This window comes from Giraffa tippelskirchi, chromosome 6 (genome assembly GCF_054371585.1).
Source record: "Giraffa tippelskirchi isolate mGirTip1 chromosome 6, T2T-mGirTip1v1.2.pri, whole genome shotgun sequence".
Lineage (NCBI taxonomy): Eukaryota > Metazoa > Chordata > Mammalia > Artiodactyla > Giraffidae > Giraffa > Giraffa tippelskirchi.
In genome coordinates this window covers 6,753,837-6,780,203 of record NC_137280.1, presented here as the reverse complement: position 1 = coordinate 6,780,203, position 26,367 = coordinate 6,753,837, and the positions used below count along the sequence as shown (strand labels likewise).

Here is a 26,367-nt window from a genome sequence, read left to right as displayed (position 1 = left end):
CCATTATGTTGCATAAAGTAACTAAAACAACTGTGTACAAAGGCAAAGAAGGATGTTTAGAAAGTACCTAGAAAATTCAAGTCAAAGAAATACAGCAATATTTTGTAGATAATAAATACATGAAACATAAGGGAATTTATATGTATGTGTGTATATATATGTATGTGTGTGTGTTTATATATATATGTATATATATATTGAACTAATTAAAATATGGCCAGTTTTCTAATAGCTTTAATCTTACTTTCAGTCATTAATTGATGAGTGGCTTCCCTGATAGCTCAGTTGCTAAAGAATCTGCCTGCAATGCAGGAGACCCCGGTTCAATTCCTGGGTCGGGAAGATCCCCTAGAGAAGGGATAGGCTACCCACTCCAGTATTCTTGGGCTTCCCTTGTGGCTCAGCTGGTAAAGAATCCGCCTGCAATGCGGGAGACCTGGGTTCAATCCCTGGATTGGGAAGGGAAAGGCTACCCACTCCAGTATTCTAGCCTAGAGAATTCCATGGACTATATAGTCCATGGGGTCGCAAAGAGTCGGACACAACTGTGTGACTTGCACTATATAAAAAATGGAATGCAATTAACTTCGATTCTTATGCTTGCATCAAACATTAAAGAATAGAGTAGAGAACTGGCCATATTCTCTGCATTTCCCATATTTTTTTGTAGGAAAGTAAATAAATACGTGGACAAAGAATAGAACAGATGCCTAAATACACAAAGATACATTTTTTGTTTCTAAAGTTTTATTAGAGTCTTAAACCAAAGTTTTTATAATACAACTCATGAGATGTACAAAATGTCAGAATCTGAACAGTAAATAAAGAACTTATTCAGTTCAGTTCAGTCGCTCAGTCGTGTCCGACTCTTTGGACCCCATGAACTGCAGCACGCCAGGCCTCCCTGTCCATCACCAGCTCCCGGAGTTTACCCAAACCCATGTCCATCAAGTCGGTGATGCCATCCAACCATCTCATCCTCTGTCGTCCCTTTCTCCTCCTGTCCCCAATCCTTCCCAGCATTAGGATCTTTTCCAGTGAGTCAATTCTTCGCATGAGGTGGCCAAAGTATTGGAGTATCTGGAGTAGATATTTGTAATACCTAGATGTAAAGAAACTATAAGTAGAATATATTGTTATAATAGAATTTCTCATCAATTTTTTGCATTGCTGTACAACTTAAAAGTGAGGTAGTACCTATATTTTTTTCTGGGTTATCTTTCCACAATGTCTGCATCACAGGCAACCTTGAAAGATACAGATAGTAAAGAGCATTCATGCTTACTGAGCAGGATGATAAATATAACCTCTTTATCTAGAACAAAGAGCACACATTATAAGAGATTTTATTACCCAATCACAAAATTATTCCTCACACACTCAAAGTTCTTCATTCATCACACTGAATGGGCCAAAATCAGCCCCATAGAATTTGGAGTAAGGTAAGCTAATAAAAATGTACTAATGTGTGATTTACTATGAGTAATAAGATCCTCTATCTCTAACCCAGGCATCTTTTGTCTTCTTTCAGCCTGAAATGGTGTCAGGCTAACTTCTTACCTCTCAAATAGGACAAAAGCTCAGATCCTTCCCAGTCCTTGATGTATATAAACCACACCAACAAATTAAAAATAGGCAAGTTAGCATTAAAATAGACAAAATATTTGAAGGAGCAATTGACAAAAAGGAATATGTGTATAAGCATCTAAAAATTGTTCAACGTCTTTAGTCTGAGAAATATAAATTAACAACACGATGAGATAGCACTCATCCTGCATAAAAGCTAATGAAAAGATTGACTATAACTATTGTTCATGAGAATTGAAACAATGAGAATCTCGCATACTGCTAAAGAAGGTTAGAAATTGCTAGTTACATTTTGGAAAACTATTTTTCACTATTTAAGCCGAATGTTATCTCCTTGGGCTCCAAAATCACTGCAGCCATGAAATTAAAAGACACTTGCTCCATGGAAGAAAAGCTATGACAAACCTAGACAGCATGTTAAAAAGCAGAGACATTGCTTTGCCAACAAATGTCTATATAGTCAAAGCTATGGTTTTTCCAGTAGTCGTGTATGAATGTGAGAGTTGGACCATAAAGAAGACTGAGCGCCGATTGATTGATGCTTTTGAACTGTGGTGTTGGAGAAGACTTTTGAGAATCCCTTGGACTGCAAAGAGACCAAACCAGTCAATCCTAAGGTAAATCAGTCCTGAATATTCATTGGAAGGACTGATGCTGAAACTGAAGCTCAGATACTTTAGCCGTCTGATGCGAAGAGTGGACTCTTTAGAAAAGACCCTGCTGGGAAGGATTGAAGGCAGGAGGAGAAGGGGACGACAGAGGATGAGAAGATTGGATTGAATGGCCTCACTGACTCAATGGACATGAGTTTGAGCAGCTCCAGGAGACGGTGAAGGATGGGGAAGCCTGGCGTGCTGCAGTCTGGGGTCAGAAAGAGTCGGACACGACTGAGCAACTGAACAACCGTGAGATGCGTCTCCAATGAATGCGAATTTTATTGTATATATGTGTACATGTATGTGTGGTATGGTGTGGCATATACAAAAAGACTTGCAGTATAATGTTAAAAAAATACTGTTGTTAACAACCTCAACCTGGAAAAAGCTTCAATATTTATCAACAACATGATAGATAGTATATGGTGCTAGGTATTCAACAGGATACTATATAGTATTGAAAATGAACAATATGCAAAACCATGGACGAATCCCACTAGATGCTTACCTGAAAAAAAAAAAAACTTTCACAGAAAAGAATATAGATTTTATTCCTTTATCACAGAGATCCAAACTAATCTTTGGTTGTAAGAATCTTATAACAGTTATTTTGGAGATGTAAGGACCAGGAAGGGGTCACACAGGGATAGATAGTTAGCAGCACTCTATTTCTTGATCTAAACATTGATTACATAGATTTTTAATTTGTGAAGATCAATTAAGCTGTGCACTTAGAACATGTACAATTTTGTAATATGTACATTTTGCATTAATGAAAAAGTTTACTTAAAAAAAGTCTTCATGTAAGCAATCTGAAAAACAGGAGAACCCACGAAATATGGTAATGCTGTCTACAGCCAACCTTGTAGAATGCGGAATATCCCTACTGCTTTACTTCCCCTTCACTTTTTCAGTTTAAATCCACCTTCAGTTTCTCAGAAATCATTATTACTTCTTAGTTGCCAAATCCACTAATCTTTTCAGCTCATCCCTCTCTTGGTACCTACATATATTTAACATAAAACTTTCAGCTCTTTTAAACTTCCTATTAGGCTACTTATTCTATGTTCCTCTGGTTGAACTACTCTAAGTTGTTATTCTTCATGATTTCCTTCTCTTCCACCTTTTAAATATTAACCATTGATTTTATTTTGCTTTGGTTTCTTTCCATACCTTTTGTCTTCCTCTTTATCCGCTACCATGAATTAAACGACTTATATAATAAAGATTTGGAGAAGTATAATATAATATTAAGCCACTGTTCCTTCTGAGCGCTAAACCCAAATTTCACTTTCAAATCAGTATATTTAAAACTTACCTCATTAAGTCCTCAGATCTGCGGCAGTTTTTTGTATTCTGTACCTTTGTACGTGTGTCGTGCAGCATGCTAAGTCGCTGCAGTGGTGTCTGACTCTGTGCGACCCCACAGACAGCAGCCCACCAGGCTCCTCTGTCCACGGGATTCTCTAGGCAAGAAGACTGGAGTGGGTTGCCGTTTCCTTCTCCGTGTCAGCATCCATCTAACTGTCTAAATCAGAAACTTGCTCTCACCCTGATTGTTCTTTTGTCTGTGTTTGTTTCTCTGCCCTTTATGTCAGCTACTCACCACATTAATTTGGTCAAGTTGATTCTGTTATTGAAACTCTGTTAGGCTGTATTATCCTTGCCATCCATGCCACTGTTGTCTTGTTTCAAATTCTTATTGTTTCTCCTACATACATTTTGATTAAAATATACCTACTTGTCCTACCTCCAGTTTCAACTCCCAAGACTCAGTCTTACAACAGAATTGTAATAGAATTGTTCATTTTCTCATCTGAGACTTCAGTATACATACTTTCATTTAGCACATGTGACATTTGTTAATAAAACTTCCTCGTACTTGTTAAACATTCATCTTTCAATCATAGACGGAGACTGGGACTTTATCTTATTGTCTCTGAAGCCACTATACTGGCATTGTTTTAGATATTAAGTATATGGGTATTTGGGGTTTCCTGGTGGCCCAGATGGTCAAGAGTCTGCCTGCAGGAGGGAGACCTGGGTTCAATCCCTGGGTTGGGAAGGTCCCCTGGAGGAGGGTATGGCAACCCACCCCAATGTTCTTGCCTGCAGAATCCTCATGGACAGAGGAGCCTGGCAGGCTACAGTCCATGGGGTTGAAAAGAATCAGACACGACTGGGTGACTAAGCACAGCATGTATGGGCATCGAATAAAATATCTCTGTGGTTTTAGCTGTTTGTATTTTTCTGTTTATCAGTCTTCACTATCAGGCTAAGCTAGTGGACAATCAGGTCTATGCACTTCATCTGACACTCAGTAAGTCTTTGCTTAAAGAATAAATGCATGTAATGGAATTAAGTTTAGCTGAAATCAACTTTGATTATGTACTTGTAAGACACTAAAAGATCAATAGCAAAGCTTTGCAACAGTTGAAAGAAAGACAATGCATAAAGAATCAGTGGAATAATTGTGAGATAAGTAGTGAATTTATTATGGAAAAAGGAAAGAGATTTTGTTATCTTTTTATAGTGGAAAGCTTATTGGGGAAATTCTATTCATATAATTTTCAGAAATGAACAGATTGATATTTCAGAACAAGTCATCAAACAAGTCTACATATGTAAGTACCAAATCCAGGTGTTTAAAAGGGTGGGCAGAAAAATAGACCAGCAGGTCATATACAGAGTCAAACAATTTGGTAGAAAATAATTAAAACAGCAAATAGTAAAGGGGAGGTACAAAGAACATTTGTATTAAGTAACTTATTAGTGCAACAACAATATTGTCCCTCAGAAGATCAATACCTACTAACTTGCGTGTGATAAGCTGCTTAAGAAATTAGAAATATATGGATTAAAATTATTTAGATTTTAAAAAATATTTGACAATTGTCAATACCAAAGACCATAAAACAGGTGAAAGTGAAAGTTGCTCAGTCATAAATAACTCTTTGCGACCAAAATTCTCCAGGCCAGAATACTGGAGTGGGTAGCCTTTCCCTTCTCCAGGGGATCTTCCCAACCCAGGGATCAAACCCAGATCTCCCACATTGCAGGTGGATTTTTTACCAGCTGAGCCACAAGGGTGACTGCTATCAAATTAAGATATTAGATGGACCAAAATTCCTGAAAAGGAAATTGTCTTAGAAACAAAAATGTGATGTGTTGAAAACACAGGTATTACTACTTCTCTGGGTAGAAATAATGTTTTGGGGAGGATCTGTTCTAGATGTATAATTTAGAGAAATGTGAATAGCTTTAAGTGTGAATATTGAATATTTAAATGTAAAAGAATAAAACCCAGAGATCTTTACTTGTGTTAGTGTGAAGAAATATGCTTTTGCTAATCTGCTACTGCTACTGCTGCTAAGTCGCTTCAGTCGTGTCCGACCCTGTGCGACCCCATAGACGGCAGCCCACCAGGCTCCCCCGTCCCTGGGATTCTCCAGGCAAGAATACTGGAGTGGGTTGCCATTTCCTTCTCCAATGCTTGAAAGTGAAAAGTGAAAGTGAAGTCACTCAGTCGTGTCCGACTCTTCGAGACCCCATGGACTGCAGCCTACCAGGCTCCTCCATCCATGGGATTTTCCAGGCAAGAGTACTGGAGTGGAGTGCCATTGCCTTCTCCGTTTTGCTAATCTAGGAGCTTTATATCTTTAATAGCTTAGAGGCCAAAAGAGACTGGAGTTTTGAAAGCAATTGCATATGATTAGTATTTTTGTAAGGATTTATAACATAATGTTGGAATTTTCTAATTAGATGGGTAAAAAGCATGTTATAAAATAATATAAAATTGTATACTTTTATCTACATTTCCACAGGTGTTTTACATTTCTCTTCGCTAGTGTCTTATTTTTTGAAGCTTTTGTCCTCAAGAGAGGATCCCTTTTATCTTTTGTTTTTGCATTCCATTTTCTATGTAACAGAAAACGGTGCTTAATGATCTGCATGCTGATGGTTGATGAATTGCAATCCACTTCTTTCCCTTTATTTTTTTAGATAGTTGACTTGAAGGTAGCACAAGATGGAGGTCAGGGATACAAGTGACAAAAAGTGAATGTAATTAACATGATAGATGATGATGTGATGGTTATCATGATAGGAACTAGGATGATTAGAGAAAAACATATTGAAATTTTTATATTACCTTTAGTAATAATATTTGCCATATTGTTAATTCAGCTTTCAATTGTTGCATTTAATTCTTCATTGTATTTTCAGCTCTAATTTTGTTTGTTCTAAAATATTGGCTACTGAAACTTGAGTTACTAGTTTGATCTACCTCATCTAGAGGGAAGACTCTAGACTACTTATTGTTATGTGGAGATGAGATTACGTTGGCAGAATTAATTGGAAAGTGTATTCTTCATTAATCAACAGATATCTTAACTCATTCAGTAAAGTTCATTTTAGCTTCCACACAGAGTCGGACACGACTGAAGCGACTTAGCAGCAGCAGCCCCTTTTTAATCACTTACTCCCTATTCTCCAGCCCGTGTGGAAGAACAGGGACTCAGGAAGCTCATGCAGACTCCTAGTGTGCAGCTAAAGACGAAGAAGCTCCTATATTTCTGCAAAATTCTAGGGAGAACAGTTCTAAGCACAAACGTTTTATATCAGAATTTAGCAAGCTGGATTTCTTCTATAATCTTTATCTATTTGTGTCATGTTGAAAAGTGACAGATTTTGAAGGTTGTAACTTTTGCCTAAACCAATTTATTAAAGTGAAGAGCAGGATAATTTGATAAGATTCTTATTTTCTCTGCTTAAGCAAAATGAATTCCTCAAAAAGTGTGTGGAATAAAATTAATCATAATTTAGATCACTCATCATTGATATTTAGCTTCCCAGGTGGTGCTGCTGCTACTGCTAAGTCGCTTCAGTCGTGTCCGACTCTGTGCGACCCCATAGACGGCAGCCCACCAGGCTCCCCCGTCCCTGGAATTCTCCAGACAAGAACACTGGAGTGGGTTGCCATTTCCTTCTCCAATGCATGAAAGTGAAAAGTGAAAGTGAAGTCGCTCAGTCGTGTCCGACTCTTCGAGACCCCATGGACTGCAGCCTACCAGGCTCTCCATCCATGGGATTTTCCAGGCAAGGGAACTGAAGTGGGGTGCCATTGCCTTCTCTGCAGGTGGTGCTAGTGGTAAAGAACCAACCTGCAACGCAGGAGACTTAAGAGATGCGGGTTCAGTCCCTGGAAGGGAAGATCTCTTGAGGAGGGCATGGCGAGCCACTCCAGTATTCTTGCCAGGAGAATCCTGTGGACAGAGGAGCCGGGCAGGCATAGGGTTGCAAAGAGTCGGACACGACTGAGCGACTGAACTGAACTGAAACATTACTTTGTTGTTAGTTTAACTAAGAAAACAGCACAACAAGGCCAGAGGGAGTATATGAAAATAGTCGTTAGTTTCAAAGGGACCTTCTACCTGTGAAGAAGACATACCCCTTGTAGCAATTAGTGATTAGATGGAATAAATAAAATCATTAATATGCAGTTCAATTTTGACTGTCTAATGTTGTCATCACTATAAACCAGATATTAAAACTTTAAACACACAGATGATTAAATGCTTTATAGGATTTATATATAGGATATTAGCATGAAGAAAGTGAGAGAGATAAAAGTTAATATATTGATAGTATATTAGGGGACTGTTAAGAATTAAGCCATGTATTGAGGAACAGTGGCAAATGAACTGTATAGGAAAGGATGAACCATATCACGGGGATAGTTTATAATGGGTTATTTGAACTGTAGTTACTTAGACACCATTTTAGCAATGGAAGTAATGCAATGATAGTGATGTTTTATTAACACAGGATAGCAGGTGCTCTTTACTGGAGTATGGTTAAGTACTCAGAGACTTTTATACTTCTTATGGATGGCATCTGCTACTGATTAGGTGTGCAGTGGACAATCTTACCATATGTTATTAAAACTCTTGGAAACTACAGTTTCTGAGCCAATGTTAAAGGAAATGATACTCCTTTTGGTGTCAGCATTGTTTCCCTTTTTCACTGTGTCATAAGGTTACATATGGTCTTTAATGTTGATCAAGGCAGCCTTGTGTGTGTGTGTGGTAACAAGTCAATTGAAAGTCATATTCAGCCCAAGGAAAAGACTTTGGGTTCAAATAGAACCGAGTTCAAACTTGCCGATGCTACTTAACCAGCTTTTGAGTTATTTACTTCAAATCTTCCTTTCCTGAACTATTATTTGAGGGTGATTATACCTACTTCAATGGGTTGTTGTAAAGATAACTTTCTACACCATTGTGAGTACTTACTCTGTGGATATAAATTTCATTCCTTTTTAGTAAATAAATGAGAAAGATACTTTCCAGTCAATTAGGCCTTTTTCAATTAAAAGGTAATTAGAAGCAAAGAAATCTCAAAATCAGGAATTTGTATTCCTTACCTTTTTAAGTCAATATTTGTAATACAATTTTTGTCTTCCTGTCTGCTGAAGAAATTTCCAAGACTACACTGAAATTATTTTATGAATTTATTTTCATAGGGTATGTAAAAGCATGAAGCATAGGTGCTGTATTCATCGTTCTACTTACAAAACACACACACACACACACACACACACACACACACACTTATCAAGACATTTAGGTTATAGTTTCCTTCCAACTCATGTATCCTAGAAAGAAAACATTCTTCAGAACATTTGAAATGCATAAGCACATTGCCAACAGAGCATTCTGCCAATTCCTAAGCTAAAACCCCAGGCTTTCAAATATTGTTTGCTAAATAAAAATGAAACAAACTATTCTGCTACACCTCTGCTGAAATAATTAAAATGATTTTTAACACAGTATGTTGACTAAATTACAGCTAGATTAGAAGCATTTCTATTATTAAAAAGAAATGTTTTTTTATTTTTCTTTCATTTTCATCTTCTATTTTGGTTTCATCACTTTAAAAGCAAACCTGAAGAAAATAGACAAGGAAGACACTTAGGTGACATCACATCCTTCTGCAGGATTTAGAAATATGTTTCAAAATTTCCTATGAACACTGGGCCAAGCATGAATCTTCTGATTTTGTTCATATGTGCTATATAAATGTATATATTTTAAGTTCACTACTTTACTGAAATATTTTTGAAGAATCAATTCACCTAATCCTCTCTATTGCTGACTGCACAAATAAGTATCAATTTTGTGATTCTGCATTTTAATTTTTTCACATATGAATGATAATTACTCAATGAAATTATGCATTTCTTATCACTCTTAGAACACAAATATGAACTCAGATCACTGTTGTAAAATACACATTGAAGAAAGTCAAACACATTTACCTTTCACCTTTCATCAATAGCTATATGATAAATATAAATATATATGTGTGTCTATATGTATACACACACACATATATATATATAAAATAGGAAGCTTGTATAAATACATGATGATGTGAAGTGTTAAACTTATCATTGTTTTTGCATTTTGCACATTTGGTTGGGTTTTACTAAAAGAAAGAAGGCTAGGGAGGATAAAAACAGGATGGCTTTAGAGAAAAGCAAAAAAGAAATGTATCCTTTCAAAAATGAATGTTAAAGAAAACACCATATTATTAAGCTAAAATAGGTTCTTCTGGGAAAATGCTTATGTTAGGTAAAAAAGGGAAAAAAATCAGTTCTGAATGAATAATTAAATTTTTATCATTTCTTTACTATAATCACTGCTGCTTGATTATATTTAATGCTTTATAAAAATAAACTGATTTATAATTTGTTAGTAAATCTCTATACAAATACTTGCATATAGAGAATTGTTTTTGTTTGTTTGCTTTTGCTTTTTTCCCCCGAAAACAGGAATTGTGTACGCCTAAGCAGTCAAATCTGTAACATCACCAAAAATGAATCATCAGGTGGCAACGGAATACAAAAAGCAAAATTCAGAAAATAGCTAAAGTTTTATCCTCCCAACTTTTAAATTCTATAATTGTTTAATATGTTTCCATCTCTCAGAAAGCAAGCAGTTGTACTTGAATATATGTCAGTCATTTTCTACCCATGTAAATAATATCCAGTGCGAGGAGGCACATAGTATGGCCCTAGTATGGCTGTTACTCTGATGGCCATACACTCACTCTAGTGACTCAGTACAGGACTCAATATATTCAACTCTTTCTGTAACATCCTTTCACTTGCTTTCCTGTTAGTTCCTCCTTGCTACATCCCTCACATTGCAGTTTATACACCCTTCCTGTGCGGGACTGTATTATGGACCTCAAGAGCTGGTAATTTTAACCTTACTGGTTTCCAGTCTTCATTTTCCTTTAGGAAGTAGAAATGAACCAGCTAAATACCTAAGTTTATCTGGGGGCCCAAATAAGCCCCACCTCCATCCTAACTCCTTAGGCTTCTTCTCCATCCTAAAGTTACTTTCCCAGCATTTTCCTGGGAATACTGTACATACCCATGATTGTCTTTAATGAGTGTCGGGGGAGGTTCTCCAATGTAAAATAAAAACCTTTCTGGTGCCCAAACATTTATACTGAAAAAATAGGAATTTTGTGAACAAAAAAATATTAATTGTTTTACAAATTATTCTTCTCATTTGCAAGCATGAATTGAATTCCAACATCATGAAGGTTTTGATAGATACGCTGATAGGAAACAAAGGCATGCTGCATACACAGACTGACCTTGAGCTTGCAGCTGTGTGTGCTATTTACAGAAGCCGTGCTTTTTCCAGTTCTGCCTCCTTGCATCATACTAAGTTCAATGCTTTTACTCAAAAAGAGCTGACCTACCTCCTTGTGATCCACCCTAGGTATTAGCAACACCACATCAATACTGTTACTGTAAACCTTGCAAGCTCTTCTGTTGTATGTCGCTGAAGAAATGAGTATAGTTCAATACTTGTAGGAATCACAGTCTAGATAAGCTGGTACAAGCAAGTGAATGAAACATTTTACAATTTTGTTTTACCATTTCTTGTTAATTATTCATTATCTAGTAGAGTTCAAAAATTGCAGCAAAAAGTCGATTTTAGATGCTATGTGAAAATAATATGAAATATTTATAAAAGGATCTTTAATAGATAACTTTTAACATCAATAGTGTACTTTGAAAATTAAAATAAAAATCTAGATTCAAGTTTTCTAACTTTAGCAGTTAATAATATTGGAGGCAGAAATGGCAACCCACTCCAGTGTTCTTGCCTGGAGAATCCCAGTGACGTCTATGGGGTCGCACAGAGTCGGCACGACTGAAGCGACTTAGCAGCAGCAGCAGCAATCAATAATATAGTAGTAAAATATGAGACAGTTTTTTATGTGTGTTTTGTTGTTTAAGGGATTATGTTCAACTCTAACACAATAATGGGAAAAAGCATAACTCAAGAAATGATTTCAATCATCTATTACTCAAGTATTTTCCTTTCCAGTTTTCTGTCCCTTCCTCACTGCTTTTGTTTAGGTCCTTGTCACCGAGTAATTCTGACTATTAAAGTAATCTTCTAACTGCTGCCTTTGCCTTCAGTCATTTCCCACTGCAATCATACCTTCATACTGATGTCAAATTACCCTATAGCACTACCATTTTTATATTAGTCTTTCATGGTGCTGTTGCCTCCTACCAATGATCTGACTCTTAAACCTAGCATTCAGAACTCTTTAAAACTTGATCTTAACATTCTTTCCAACATTGTCACTCACATATTTTTATATCAAGACCATGTCTAGCCAGTTGCTGCAGAAGTTTTGGTGAAGTCCAAACTGACATTTAAATTCCAGTTCTAATACTTCATCTTCTGACCTTGGATAACCTAGTGTACTGGAGCTTCAATTTCTTGTCATGTAAAATGGGGAACTTTTCACTCAAAAATTTGTAAAGTCTATTAATAATAAGAATAGGAGTAATAATAATAGTAGCACCAGTAGCAGTAGTAGCAGTAGTCAGAATAGGTATAAAATTAGAATATTTAAAGTAGTATAGTACTAGCTGTTAACTATCAGTCTTTAAGAAGTATTTTATATACACTGCATTATTTAACCCACCAACAGCCCTATAAATAGGTTATATTAGACCTACTTTATAAATAAAGAAATTGAATCACACAGAGTTATATAATCTAAGAATATTTTACAGACAATAGCTGTTAGCATTTTAAATCTGATCTGTCTTAAAAGACTTAAGTAAACCTAACTTCAAAATCACATGCAGTATTGTGCTAATGCATTCATTTTTCTTGGGAGAAGTTCTATAGTTTCTCAGATTCTCCGAGGAGTTTGTGAACCTCAAAAAGCTCAGAATCATTGGCCTAAACTCTCAGTTCCTTAAGAACAACAGACTTTGGAGATTTATCTCTGAGGCTATGGTGTTTCATATTGTCTGGCCCACAGTAGAAAAATCAACTGTATGTAAGGATAAATTGTTTATCAATGATTCTATAAATAGTTCCTTGCATATAGTGGATACTTAGTAATGATTAAAGAAATATGTCACATAGCTGCTGATCTGGAAATAGCACATAATACTGGGATCATTATACTAGTCATACTTAGAATGCCTACTGAATGATAGTACTTAAAGTTCACATACAGTGAAAGGATATATAATTAAGTTCCTGAAAAGTGGCTTTGCATTTATTACACTATTGCTTTTGTTTAGGTAGTCACTAAAATTTATCTCTTTTGCACTGCAGAGAGAGGAAAGTAAGCCTCCATAATCATCTTGACCATTAAACTGATCTACCCAGGGGGAGAGTATAGCACATATAAACCACACATGAATAAATGACATGGGGCATAAATGAGAATGTTCCTAGACTCCTAACTAGGCTCAACAGGAGAGGGTTAAAAATCCCTGTTAAGATCATGGGGCAATTATCCAATCTAATCTAATTTCTTTAGAAGGACTATTTTAAACATTGTGAAAGTGAAAGTTGCTCAGCATATCCAACTCTTTCGGACCCCATGGACTATACAGTCCATGGATTTCTCCAGGCCAGAATACTGGAGTGGGTAGCCTTTCCCTTCTCCGGGGGATCTTCCCAACCCAGGGATCAAACCCAGGTCTCCCACATTGCAAGCGGATTCTTTACCAGCTGAGCCACAAGGGAAACCCTAAATGTTGTGAACACATGTCTAATTCACTAAAAAACAAGCTTCATATCCAAACCGTAGCCTAAATGAATAAAACATTTGCCTTGGCCTTGATTATCCAAATATTTTCCCAAGGTGTCTGCTTTACCTAAGATATATTTAAGTTATTTTAATTATGTCCTTTTTTTTGAAAGTCCTTATTAAATTAAAAGCTATAAATATTTGGTGGTAGTGTATCTTTGAAAATACCTTTACTGATTTTTGGAAGACCTATTAGATGGCTATTTGTTTTCCTTATATTTTAATGGCCTGGTGTTTAATTATGCCTTATTATTGTAGATTAGTGGCATGCAGTGAACGTAACTGCATCCCAACAGGCAAACTCTGTAACATTCCGAGAAACTCTCCTCAGTATCTGAGGAAATGTTTTGAAATATAATGTGAAAATGAAAATCCATGTACTTTCAGTTCAGTTCAGTCACTCAGTCATGTCCAACTCTTTGCGACCCCATGAACCACAGCATGCCAGGCCTCCCTGTCCATCACCAACTCCCAGAGTTTACCCAAACCCATGTCCATTGAGTCGGTGATGCCATCCAACCATCTCATCCTCTGTTGTCCCCTTCTTCTCCTGCCCTCAATCTTTCCCAGCATCAGGGTCTTTTCCAATGAGTCAGCTCTTCACATCAGGTGGCCAAAGTATTGGAGTTTCAGCTTCAACATCAGTCCTTCCAATGAACACCCAGGACTGATCTCCTTTAGGATGGACTGGTTGGATCTCCTTGCAGTCCAAGGGACTCTCAAGAGGCTTCTCCAACACCACAGTTCAAAAGCATGTACTTTACCTTTCTCCTAATTTTAGCAGTACTGTTTCCTTTTCTTTTGAAACTATTTTCTTAACTACAAGCCTTTTAGACTTAATTAAAAATTAGAAGCAATGAAAACAATTAAAACTTTTTGAGCAGCTGGAATTGTACTTGGGAAGTACATTTGAAAGTATTAAGTTTGGCATTCATTTAGTGGGAAAAGAAATAGAAATTATTGTTACAGATGCTCAGAAAGTGTTCTTACACAGCAGCTGTGCAACAGCTGTACACTTTGAACGAGTGGCTTGATAGGGTGTCCGTTGTCTCCTGGATGCAAACTGTGAAGCCTTGAGAAGATGTTTAGGGTTAAGGACAAAGTAAAGAAATCCACTTCCTCAGCATACATTAAATTTTTGTTGTGGGCCTAGACTGTAAGGGGGCTTAAATCAGTTCCTGCTAGTTACTAGGTAACTTTGGCCAAGTCACGCCATCTATGAAAGTCTTCATTTCCTGATCTGGAAAATAGTGATAATAACAAAATTTAAAAACTAATATGGTGAGACATACTACATGTGAATATTAACTGATATTCTTTGTGTTGCTTTTTTTTTTTTTAACACTTTACGAGAACTTTTTGTTTGCTTTAATTCTAGTCTTGAGACATCATTAATAATGCAATTACATTTTAACAGTACAAAACACTTTAAAGGTTTGAGCGTATGTGAAAGAAAATTAGATTTGTCATTAAACAAAATGGTCAAATTTGCATGGCAACCCACTCCAGTATTCTGGCCTGGAGAATTCCATGGACGGAGAAGCCTGGAAGGCTGCAGTCCACAGGGGTCACAAACAGTCAGACACGATTGAGCGACTTCACTTTCAGGTAAATGCTATTCAAAGTTGTAACTTCTTTGCCTCATATTAGCTTATGTATGGTAACAACTAATAAATTATTGTAATAATAAGCTTTTTTCATAGTCTTAACTATGACTCAGTTGAGAGAAAGCATCCAGAGGAGGAGCCAAGGAGTCATTCTAAAGCTTGAGAACCTTGGGGAATAAGGGAAATGTTGAGACCAGGAAAAGTGGGCAGAAAGAAGGCAACGAAAGTGCACCAGACCCTTGAGGAATTAGAGGCTTGATGAGAGTAGAAGTGGAAATAAGAGACGTGTGAAAATCTTACCACAAATCAGCTTCTATCTCGTCCTACCTTGCAGAGCTCAGTAGTGATCTGACTCTCGTCCAGAGGTGAGCGGCCATGATGGAGGGTGGAACCCAACTCTCCCTTGTGGAGAGCCTGACAGAACCTCAAAAGCACAGCCTCAAAAGTGTTATTGGTGGAAGCAGTGAGACAGTTCAGTCATGAAGTTTCTGTGGCAAACTCAGTGACATACTTCTAGTTCATAATAAGTGGTCAACACATAGGATTTTATTCTTGTTCTTTTTTCACATGTCTCCAAGACTTTTCTGGCTCTTCAGCAGGGACTCCAGGTTTTACTGGCCAGCAAGAAAGAGGCCCTCCTAGCTCAGTTGGGAAAGAATCTGCCTGCGGTACAGGAGACCCCGGTTCGATCCCTGGGTGGGGAAGATCCCCTGGAGAAGGAAATGGCAACCCACTTCAGTGTTCTTGCCTGGAGAATCCCATGGACAGAGGAGCCTGGAGGGCTACAGCCCATGGGGTGCCAAGAGTTGGACATGATTTAACAACTAAACCACCACCAAGAAAGAGGCCCTCTCCTCAGTGAGTCACCAAGAGAATAGAAATAAAGGGGCAACAAGAGTATCAGGTCTTATATATTTGAAAAAACACATGAGGCAGCAAAATAGCTGATATTTTTATCTGTGAAAGTTTTCAGTCACAGACTTTTCTCAGATTTAGTTAGAATTATCACCAAATCTTTCAGTTTATGTAGAGATAATTGGACTGGACAATATTTAAGACATCTTTTTTTTTTTAATATCAGGATTATTGTCCAAATACTCAGATGCTTCAGAGTAGCTTCTTTTTCTACCCAGTTCTTTTTTTAAGCTTTTCTTTCCTATCTCCTAATCCTAACCACATAGTGAGGAATTAGAGTGCTCAAATGTCCCATATTATTTATCTGTTACTGCATAAAAAATAAATCACCCCAAACCTTAGCAACTTAACACATTTATTATCTCACACTGTTCGGTGGGGGGTGGGGGATAAAGTATCCAGGAGCAGTTTAGCTGGGTGGTTTTGATTCAAGGTACATGTGAATGTGTAGTGAAATTATTGGTTGTGGCTGCAGTTATCTGAAGAGGCTGAAAATTTTACTTTCAAACTTACTCATGTAAGCTTTGGTAGGAGGCCTTGGTTCGCCACATGTACCCCTCTGCATAGAGAGCTGTTTATACAACATGGGAACTAATTCTCCAGAGAGAAATAACCAAGAAGGAAGTCCTAGTGTATATTATGACCTAACCTTGGAGATCGGGTACCATCACTTCTACCATATTCTACCCCAGCAAGTACATAAAATGAAACACCAGGAGGTGGAAGTCATTTGAGCCACCTTGGAGGCTTGACTCCCACATATTTCTTTAACTTCTCACCTGGCAAAACCAGTGTGTGGAGAGTTTGAGAGGACAGAAGTTCAAGAAGGCCCATCCTATTTATCTGTTAGGCACTGAGTTAACTACCACTAATTAGAGATTTCATGATGATTTCTGAGTTTTGTTTCTAGACATGGACTTGGGTATTTTAAATTACATATTTAAATATTTAAAATTATGAGTTTGCTCAAATCTGTTTCAAGTCACTTAACCTACAAGTAAATATTAAGTGTTTCTATGCATCAGAAGCTGCCAGGGAAATTATGATATGTGTTACAATCAAATTATGTGCAAAAGGCCAAGGATACACAGACAGAAACTAAATTTACCTGGGGAGGTGGACAAAGCTTCACAGAAGAGGTGTTTCTGAATTTTGTTTTAAATGGTTAAAAGATTTTGTAAGACTGACAGAGGTAAACAAAAAGATAGATTAGAAAAACAAATGCAGACCTTCAGAAAGTTTCAGAAGACAACATACAGAATGATAATGCATTTATAAACCTATAATTTATTTAAAGACATATTTGATTAAATATAAGCAGGAGATTGAGAAATTTAAAATTCAAGTTAGTGATTGCCTCTGGAGGGACTGGGACAGTCAAAAGTAAGAACAAAAAGAGAGATTGATTCAGCGGTGCTAATGTTTCAGTACTATTTATAGGATTATGAATGTCATGATTACATATAACAGTTTATACATATGAAATATTGTATAGTCATTTTTGATATTCAAGGTATGCTATTAGCAGAAGGAGTTGCATACGAAAATGAATGGAGGGTTGAAAGAGTTTGGAATGAAATATAAAGACGTAACTATGACAAGGAAATTTTAAATAATGCACTATATTTCATAATATACAGTTCAGTGTCCTGAAATTATATTGGAGTATACAAAGTGAAGAAGATTAGGGATTCAACACACTCAAATCTCAAAATCTTACAAAAGAAGCAAGTACTATTTCTGTACTAAGAACCAATAAGCTGATTTCTGCTTTGTCGCCTGCATGTTGATAAGGTCAAGGCATATTACAATTGAGAATCTTGAATCATGTAAATTAATGATAAGTTACAGAAGCAGTTATTATTTTCATTAGGCAAGAGGTCTGGTGCATTTTAGTTGTCTAAAATTCATCATGGGCCAAAAACTTTTGTTCCAAGTAGAATTCAAACCACAGACTGGTACTTTACTTAACAGCTTATCCTTTTAAACTATTATGAATCTTCAGTAAGTTTTAATTATATTATTGCCAATCATCTGAAGAATAGTAATTACTTGGAGCGTTTAGCCAGTATTTCTGATTAAAAGTGCTGTGGCAAACTCAATAGGTCATGGGTTCATGTCCTGAGCCTATTAATTTTCTTCTAAAGCCCTACTTTATTTCTTAAACAAGGAATGACTCCACTCTTAGGAAAGATGCTTAGAAGAAATCTGATTAATCTGAAGTGAATAGATATATGAAATATGATTTTTGCTGTTATCACTTTGTCTTACTTTTTGTGTTTTTTTCTTCATTTCTCTTACTGGCCAAAAAGAAAAAAAGAAAAATGACTAAAACACTATTTTCTCGTGAGAGATTTGAAGTACTTGTTAATTCAACAAGGTCCAAAAGTTTGATACATGGCTAACAGTTGTATTTATCTTACCAAGAGTGAAAGAATAAGTTCCTACACATTTATCTAAGAACAAAGTTCAGGCTATTTTTTTTTCCTAGGGAAGGGGACATAATATACATGAGGAAGGTTATGAAGGTTGGATTTATTTCCTTTTGAAGAATAAAGACAAGACATAATCCCTGGAAGACCACATTGGGACTTCCTGACAAAGAAGTTGTATCTGTTTTGATAAAAGAAGGGCAGGAGAGTCTAGAGGTATTTTCCAAACCAGTGCTATCATCTTGCCAAGCTTGGATGTCACCATAGCTTCCTGGGAACCTGGAGTGCAAACCTTTGAGTCTTCTGCTCTTGGTTCCACTGCCCTGTTTTGCTGGTCCATGGCAAGCTTGATGGATTGCTGTTTTGTCATTAGGTCTGTTTTTGATAAAACTTCCTTTCACTTTTAGCCCACTGATAGCACACATTGCAGCCAAACTTACACGTATGTTGCAGGCCTGAGGATGCCCAGACACTGCGCATACACCTGTGCTGCCACTCTGCAGCTGATTTGCAGTTGTCGTAGTTCTTGCTATTCAGTTGTTAAGTCATATTCAACTCTTTGTGAACCTGTACTGCGTCTCAGCCTGTTTGTGATGCCAGTTGTCTCGCTGTTAATACTGTGTACACTGTTCGTTGAACCCAGGGTAGGCAAGACGTGAGCAAAGAGGATGGAAGAAGATGCGAAGAGCCGTAGAAACTGCAGACACATTTATTCTCTGCTGGTTGGCACAGCTGCTGTAGCAGCAGCCACAACATAACCACAGCACAACCATAACGGAGCCATAACATAACCTCATCTAGCATAACCATGATGCTGCTCCACTGTGGCCCCAATGCAGCAGCAGCCAGGGCTTTCATGGTGAAGCTCATACAGGCGAACCGCACAAAGCAGCCCGTGACCAAGCAAGTACCCTGGGATGTGCATGTGCAGTGCTATAAGTGATCTCAGCTGTTACATAGTCATTATTTACAAAACGTGGGGCGAGAGAGCCTCAACATGCCATCTTGGCCAATTTGTTCTCTCCCCACTGACCCCATGGACTGCAGCACACTAGGCCTCCCTGTCTCTCACCATCTCCCAGAGTTCACCTAAGTTCATGTGCATTGAATCAGTGATGCTATCCAACCATCTCATCCTCTGCCACCTTCTTCGCCTCCTGCCTTCAATCTTTCCCAGCATCAGGGTCTTTTCCGATGAGTTGGCTGTTCCCATCAGATCAAAGCATTGGAGCTTCAGCTTCAGCATCAGTCCTTCCAATGAGTACTCAGGGTTGGCATCACTTAGGATTAACTGGTTTGTTCTCCTTGTTGTCCAAGGGACTCTCAAGAATCTTCTCCAACACCACAGTTCAAAAGCACCAATTCTTCAGCGCTCAGCCTTCTTTTTGGTCCAACTCTCACATGCATGCATGACTACTGGAAAGACCATAGCTTTGACTATATGGACATTTGTTGGCAAAGTGATATCTTTGCTTTTCAATGCACTGTCTAGGTTTGTCATAGCCTTCCTTCCAAGAAGCAAACATCTTCTAATTTCATGGCTGAGTCACCATCCGTATTGATTTTTGAGCCCAAGAAGAGAAAACTTGTTACCACTTCCACTTTTCCACCCCTCTATTTGCCATGAAGTGATGGTATCGGATGTCATGATCCTAGTTTTTTTAACGTTGAGTTTTAAGCCAGCTTTTTCACTTTCCTCCTTCGTCCTCATCAAGAGGCTCTTTAGTTCCTCTTTGCTTTCTGCCATTAGTGTGGTATCATGTACATTTTTGAGGTTGTTATTTCTCCCAGCAATCTTAACTCCAGCTTGTAAGTAATCCAGCTCAGCATTTCACAAGATGCACTCTTCAGATAAGTTAAATAAACGGGGTGACAGTACACAGCCCTGACAGACTCCTTTCTCAATTTGGAACCAGTTCGATGTAAGGTTCTAACTGTTGCATCTTGACCCGCCTACAGGTTTCCCAGGAGATGGGTAAGGTGGTCTCGTATCCCCACCACTTTACGAATTTTCCACAGTTTGTTGTGATCCACACAGTCAAAGGCTTCCACACAATGAATCAGAAGTAGATGTCTTTCTGAAATTCTCTTGCTTTCTCTATGTTCCAAAGAATGTTGGCAATTTGAGCTCTGGTTCCTCTGCCTTTTCTAAATCCAGCTTGTACATCTGGAAGTTCTCAATTCAAGTACTGCTGAAGCCTAACTTGAAGGATTTTGAGCATACCCTTACTAGCATGGAAAGTGAACACAATTGTCCAGTAGTTTGAACATTCTTAAGCCTTACCCTTCTTTGGAATTCGGACAAAAACTGACCGTTTCCAGCCCTGTGGCCACTGCTCGGTTTTCCACATTTGCAGACGTATCCAGTGCAGCACTTTAGCAACATTATCTTTTAGTATTCTAAATAGCTCAGCTGGAATTCCATCACCTCTACTAGCTTTATTGGTAGTAATGCTTCCTAAGACCCTTTTATGTATTTTCTGGGCATGAGTATGCCCAGATGCTGAGCATACACCTGTCCTACAACTTTGCACCTTATTTGTGGTTGCAGTATTTCATCAATATTAGATTTGTATCTTAATGAATATATCTCTGATATAAAATCATAAAGGTGTTCATTCCAGAGTTGGTGTTAGACATCTGACATGTAAAATACCCGTGATTCATTTCCTCCTTGCTTCCTCTCACCCGTGAGTATCCTCTGAGACACAATCTGAAGCCTTCTCCATGTATTACACACTCACAAACACTGCCATGGATCCTACGTCTCTAATTAAATGACCCCCTTCTTCTTTCTGCTGTTTATCTCTGCCCATGACTAGTGCATGCTTGCTGGGTGATCCACAAGAGCATGTTTCATTGTTGTTGTTTTTTTTAATTTTTAACTCAAAATGTAATCTTTATTTTTTTTTATAAATTTATTTATTTTAGTTGGGGGCGAATTACTTTATCATATTGTAGTGGTTTTTGCCATACATTGACATGAATCAGCCATGGGTTTACATGTGTTCCCCTTCCTGAACCCCCCTCCCACCTCCCTCCCCATCCCATCCCTCTGGGTCATCCCACTGCCCCAGCCCTGAGCATTTGTTTCATGCATCAAACCTGGACTGGCGATCTGTTTCACATATGATAATATACATGTTTCAATGCTATTCTCTCAGATCGTCCCACCCTCACCTTCTCCCTCAGAGTCCATAACACTGTTCTATGCATCTGTGTCTCTTATTCCGTCTCGCATATAGGGTTATCGTTACCATCTTTAAAAGTCCTATTTTCCAGTAAATCTGAACTCCTGTGCCTTTTGATTTTCCACTGTCCAAACATTGTGAACATCCCACTCTCAGTCCTTAGTCCCTGCAATCATTATAATTCCTCCTCTAAAATATTTTATAAAAGCAAACTTGCTCTGCACTCTCCAACAATTTCCTATAGACCATAGCCTTTTTCATTACTTCAAACACAACTATCTTCTGGCACTTTTTGAGCAACTTAGTGACATTTATTGAGTGTTGGCGTATTTTAGTTCCACTGTCTGATGCCATATAAGAGTAGTGGTCTCCTCAGTTTTCCCTCATCTCATTTCATTCTCTTTCCATCCATGATAATCTGAAAAAACACTGGGGGGTGGGCAGATAGAAAAAGGTTGTTAAAGGAGTACAAACTTTCAGTTGTAAGATGAATAATTTCTAAGGATCTAATGTATAGCATGGTGACTATAGTTGATGACACTGAATTTTACCACTGCAATTTGATAAAAGAGTTCTCACCAAAAAGAAAGAAAGTTGGTAACGCATGTGTTTATTAACTCATTGAAGAGAATCCTTTCACAACATATATCAAACCACCACAATGCACAATTTAAATATTTGCAGTTTTGTCAATTGTGCTTCAATAAAGTTTGTGGGGGGAAGAACAAAATCTGAACTATGTTTAGATGAAAATGACATTCTGTTCTTTACTACTCAAATTCTAATTAGTCCTCCACTTCCTGGGAACTCATTCATTCATTGAGCTCACTTAACGATTTATCTGCTGATGGTGACTGCAGCCATGAAATTAAAAGACGCTTACTACTTGGAAGGAAGGTTATGGCCAACCTAGATAGCATGTTTAAAAGCAGAGACATTACTTTGCCAACAAAAGTCCGTCTAGTCAAGGCTATGGTTTTTCCAGTGGTCATGTATGGATGTGAGAGTTGGACGGTGAAGAAAGCTGAGCGCTGCAGAATTGATGCTTTTGAACTGTGGTGTTGGAGAAGACTCTTGAGAGTTTCTTGGACTGCAAGGAGATCCAATCAATCCATCCTAAAAGAGATCAATCCTGGGTGTTCATTGGAAGGTCTGATGTTGAAGCTGAAGCTCCAATACTTTGGCCACCTCATGCGAAGAGTTGACTCATTGGAAAAGACCCTAATGCTGGGTAGGATTGGGGGTGGGAGGAGAAGGGGACGACAGAGGATGAGATGGCTGGATGGCATCACCGACTCGATGGACATGGGTTTGGGTAGACTCCGGGAGTTGGTGATGGACAGAGAGGCCTGGCGTGCTGCAATTCATGGGGTCGCAGAGAGTCGGACACGACTGAGCAACTGAACTGAACTGAACTGAGATGTCAGATAATGTCTTTGAACTGAGGACGCCAAGATATACGATGCACAAGGTCAGTCTTTAAAGAATTCAGAATACATTGGAAAGACCTGCTCAGAGATGGGAGAAGGCAATGGCACCCCACTCCAGTACTCTTGCCTGGAAAATCCCATGGACGGAGGGGCCTGGTAAGCTGCAGTCCATGGGGTCGCTAAGAGTCGGACACGACTGAAGTGACTTAGCAGCAGCTCAGAGATGATGACAATAAAATGGTAGTGAATTTTATGATAAGGTGATGCACAATGGGTTATGGGAGCAAAAAGAGAGCATGTGGTAATAGTACCCCTTCAGGGAAGGACTTCATAGGGAAGGTAACATTTGAGCACTCACACCAAGTCAGCTTGATAGGCATCCAACACACCAAGAGGGCTTCCTTTGTGGCTCAGTTGGTAAAGAATCCGCCTGCAATGCGGGAAACCTGGGTTTGATCCCCGGGTTGGGAAGATCCCCTGGAGAAGGGAAAGGCTACCCACTCCAGTATTCTGGCCTAGAGAATTCCATGGACTGAATAGTCCATGGGGTCGCAAAGAGTCAGATGCAACTGAGCGTCTTTCACTTCACTTCACTTCAACACACCAAGAAAAGGAAGGTGTGTTTCAATTCTAGAAGGAAGACAGTTCATGCATTTACCTTCAGGGCTGAGCAAGCACATACTTATATAACTAGAAAGAGGGTAACAGAAGGAAAAGAAATAGGAAATAATGTTGGAAAGGAGGAGAAAGGAATATGGATAAAAGATCTCGGTTATCTTGCTGAAGCATGTGGAAGCATCTTGTAGGCAGAGGAAAAAGAACAAAAACTGAGGCAAAGGTGGGTGCAGGAAGTTTTCCTTTCTCCCATTGTACATCTTCCTCCTGTATCCCCCCTGAAATTTCACTCCCTGCTTTGTCCGTGTTCTTTAATTCCTTTAAGTGCATTCTTAAAGTAATAGTGATCTCTTTTATTTGATATCTTGGGATCATGAGGTTTATTTTTGGGCCCTCTCCTCTGTTCTCATCTGTTAGCACAGGAAGCACAGGCCAGCCCTTACCCCCGGGATGCTCATTCTCTTATGACTTGTACATTGCCATCTCTGCCTTCATTTCCTTCCTTCTCTATGCTGAAGCTGTTCACTCAAGAGATGTTCCAAGTCCGTTGTCAACAAAACCTCTTTAATAATAATCAACTTATTTTGAAAATATTCCCTTTGGATTCTTTTGGTATCTAAGCAGTGTCTCCATACCTTCAAAATGCTAGCTGTTTTCTCCCCCACATTCCTTCTCTTGCAGGTTGTGAGCTATGATACATGCCCTCTTATATCTTTTTCTTTTAATGCTACTTCAAGATCATACTCCTACTCTCCTCCATAGAAACGTCAAGCTGTGACTGTGATTTTTGTCAGACTGTTCCATCCACTGTCTCCCCTTGCTGTAGTCATATACCAGCACTTGCATTGTTCTCCCAAATCCTTGATGATTTTATCTCCCAGTTTGATCCTATTCCCTTCAATATCACTTAATTTTTAATTGGAGGATAATTACAAGGCTGTGTTGGTTTCTGCCATACAATATCGCAAATCAGTCATGATTACATTCCAGCCCTCTTGGTCGTCATAGAGGGCCAGGCTGGGCTCCCTGTGTTATATAGCAGCTCCTGTTTATTTTACTTTTCTATCATATTTCTCTTTAGTCTCCCCTATTAGAATGTAATGCTGCTGCTGCTGCTAAGTCGCTTCAGTCGTGTCCGACTCTGTGCGACCCCATAGACGGCAGCCCATCAGGCTCTGCCATCCCTGGGATTCTCCAGGCAAGAACACTGGAGTGGGTTGCCATTTCCTTCTCCAGTGCATGAACAGGAAAAGTGAAAGTGAAGTCGCACAGTCGCGTCCGACTCTCAGCGACCGCATGGACTAGCCTACCAGGCTCCTCCGTCCATGGGATTTTTAGGCAAGAGTACTGGAGTGGGGTGCCATTGCCTTCTCCAGAATGTAATGCTATGAGGACAGAAACCCACCTATGTCTTAGTACATGAACTTGCAAATTGTATTTAATGTCTCCTTCTCATTTTTTAAGTGGACGTGATCATAGTGACTGGAGAACTGTGGGAATTAAGTGAGAAAATACAGGTTTTCTCACAGGTTAAAAGGCCCAGGGCAGAGTTAGTAAACTTTATAAACTTAATAAAGGTAGTCAACATTCTTATTAAAGATAATACATATTATATTATTTTTCTTTTAACTTCTATTTCGTTTTAAGCCCGTCTAATTTGTTTCCCACTGGTATTTAAACAGATACTCTCTGAAACTCAGGTAAGCCCCAGAAATGTTTGAATGGCGCATTTCTGTGTGCAGTCGGCCCCACGGTTTCATTCCTCCCCTCTGACAGACTACTCCAGAATGGAATCAGAAGAAATGCTGGTTATGCACTCAGTTTTCACGTTTAAAAATATAGCCCTCTGAAGGTAATTACTACAGTGATTACATTGTAAAAGTAGCTGGAAAGGAATGTTCCTTAAAGCGAGACTCCGGAAGTTCATTGAAATCTTTAGCGTTTGTAACAAGGCGACCATGTAAAACTACACTTTATGTTCAGCCATGTTAAACTTATCACTTAGAAACATAACTCTTAGAAGAATAACAGCCCCAGTTCGTTGATACTCATGTGGTTCAATTAAACTTGTAATTAGCAAATATCCAGGAAGGACTGGCCCTGTTCTCAGGAGTTGGCTTATGATGATCTGAGAGTGGACAGCATGTAGACAGAGGCCATCCACAGGGGTCTGATCACACAGTCAGATTAAGTGTCTCTGAGAGGTCTGAGATAAATATATTTTGTTCAGATCATGTATTAATTGATTAGAATTTGTATTTGCAGAGCTGACTAGATTCCTAGTTTTTATGACTGCTACCCTATGACTTTTATTTTACACTCCTGTGTTCCTATATTCTAGGCTGATAAGAAAAATAAACCATATTCTAGGAATTATAATAACCTGAGTTCTAGTCACAGCTATGTAAATACAAAGATTTACTATTGTTGACAAAATTTGTCACCCTCATGCCTTAATCTACTCATTTGTGTAAAAGTAGGGCTTGTACCTTGTATTTTTTGCTGAATTATTGTTAGAATTATGTCCAATATGAAGATCACATAAGTGAGATATAGCATATTGCATGTTTTCTAGGATATTTCAACAGCAGTAGTAGCAATTTCTGATGCTACTGTTCTCTCTTCAACTTTTGTTCTTTATTCCTCTTTAAGTTTCTAAATTTTTGTGACTTCACTATCATCACCTCCTCACCACCAACCCCCCCTCCTTTTTGAAATAACATGTTGGATTTTACTCAAAGGTAATCCAATGATAGGAGAAGGCAATGGCACCCCACTCC

At 38.3% G+C, this 26,367-nt stretch overlaps 1 protein-coding gene across 2 annotated transcripts in view; it reads left to right on the top strand.

Annotated features, from left to right (window-relative positions):
* Positions 1-26,367, top strand: part of MMP16 (matrix metallopeptidase 16) — a 351,178-nt gene that overhangs the window by 233,039 nt on the left and 91,772 nt on the right. The window lies entirely within an intron of this gene.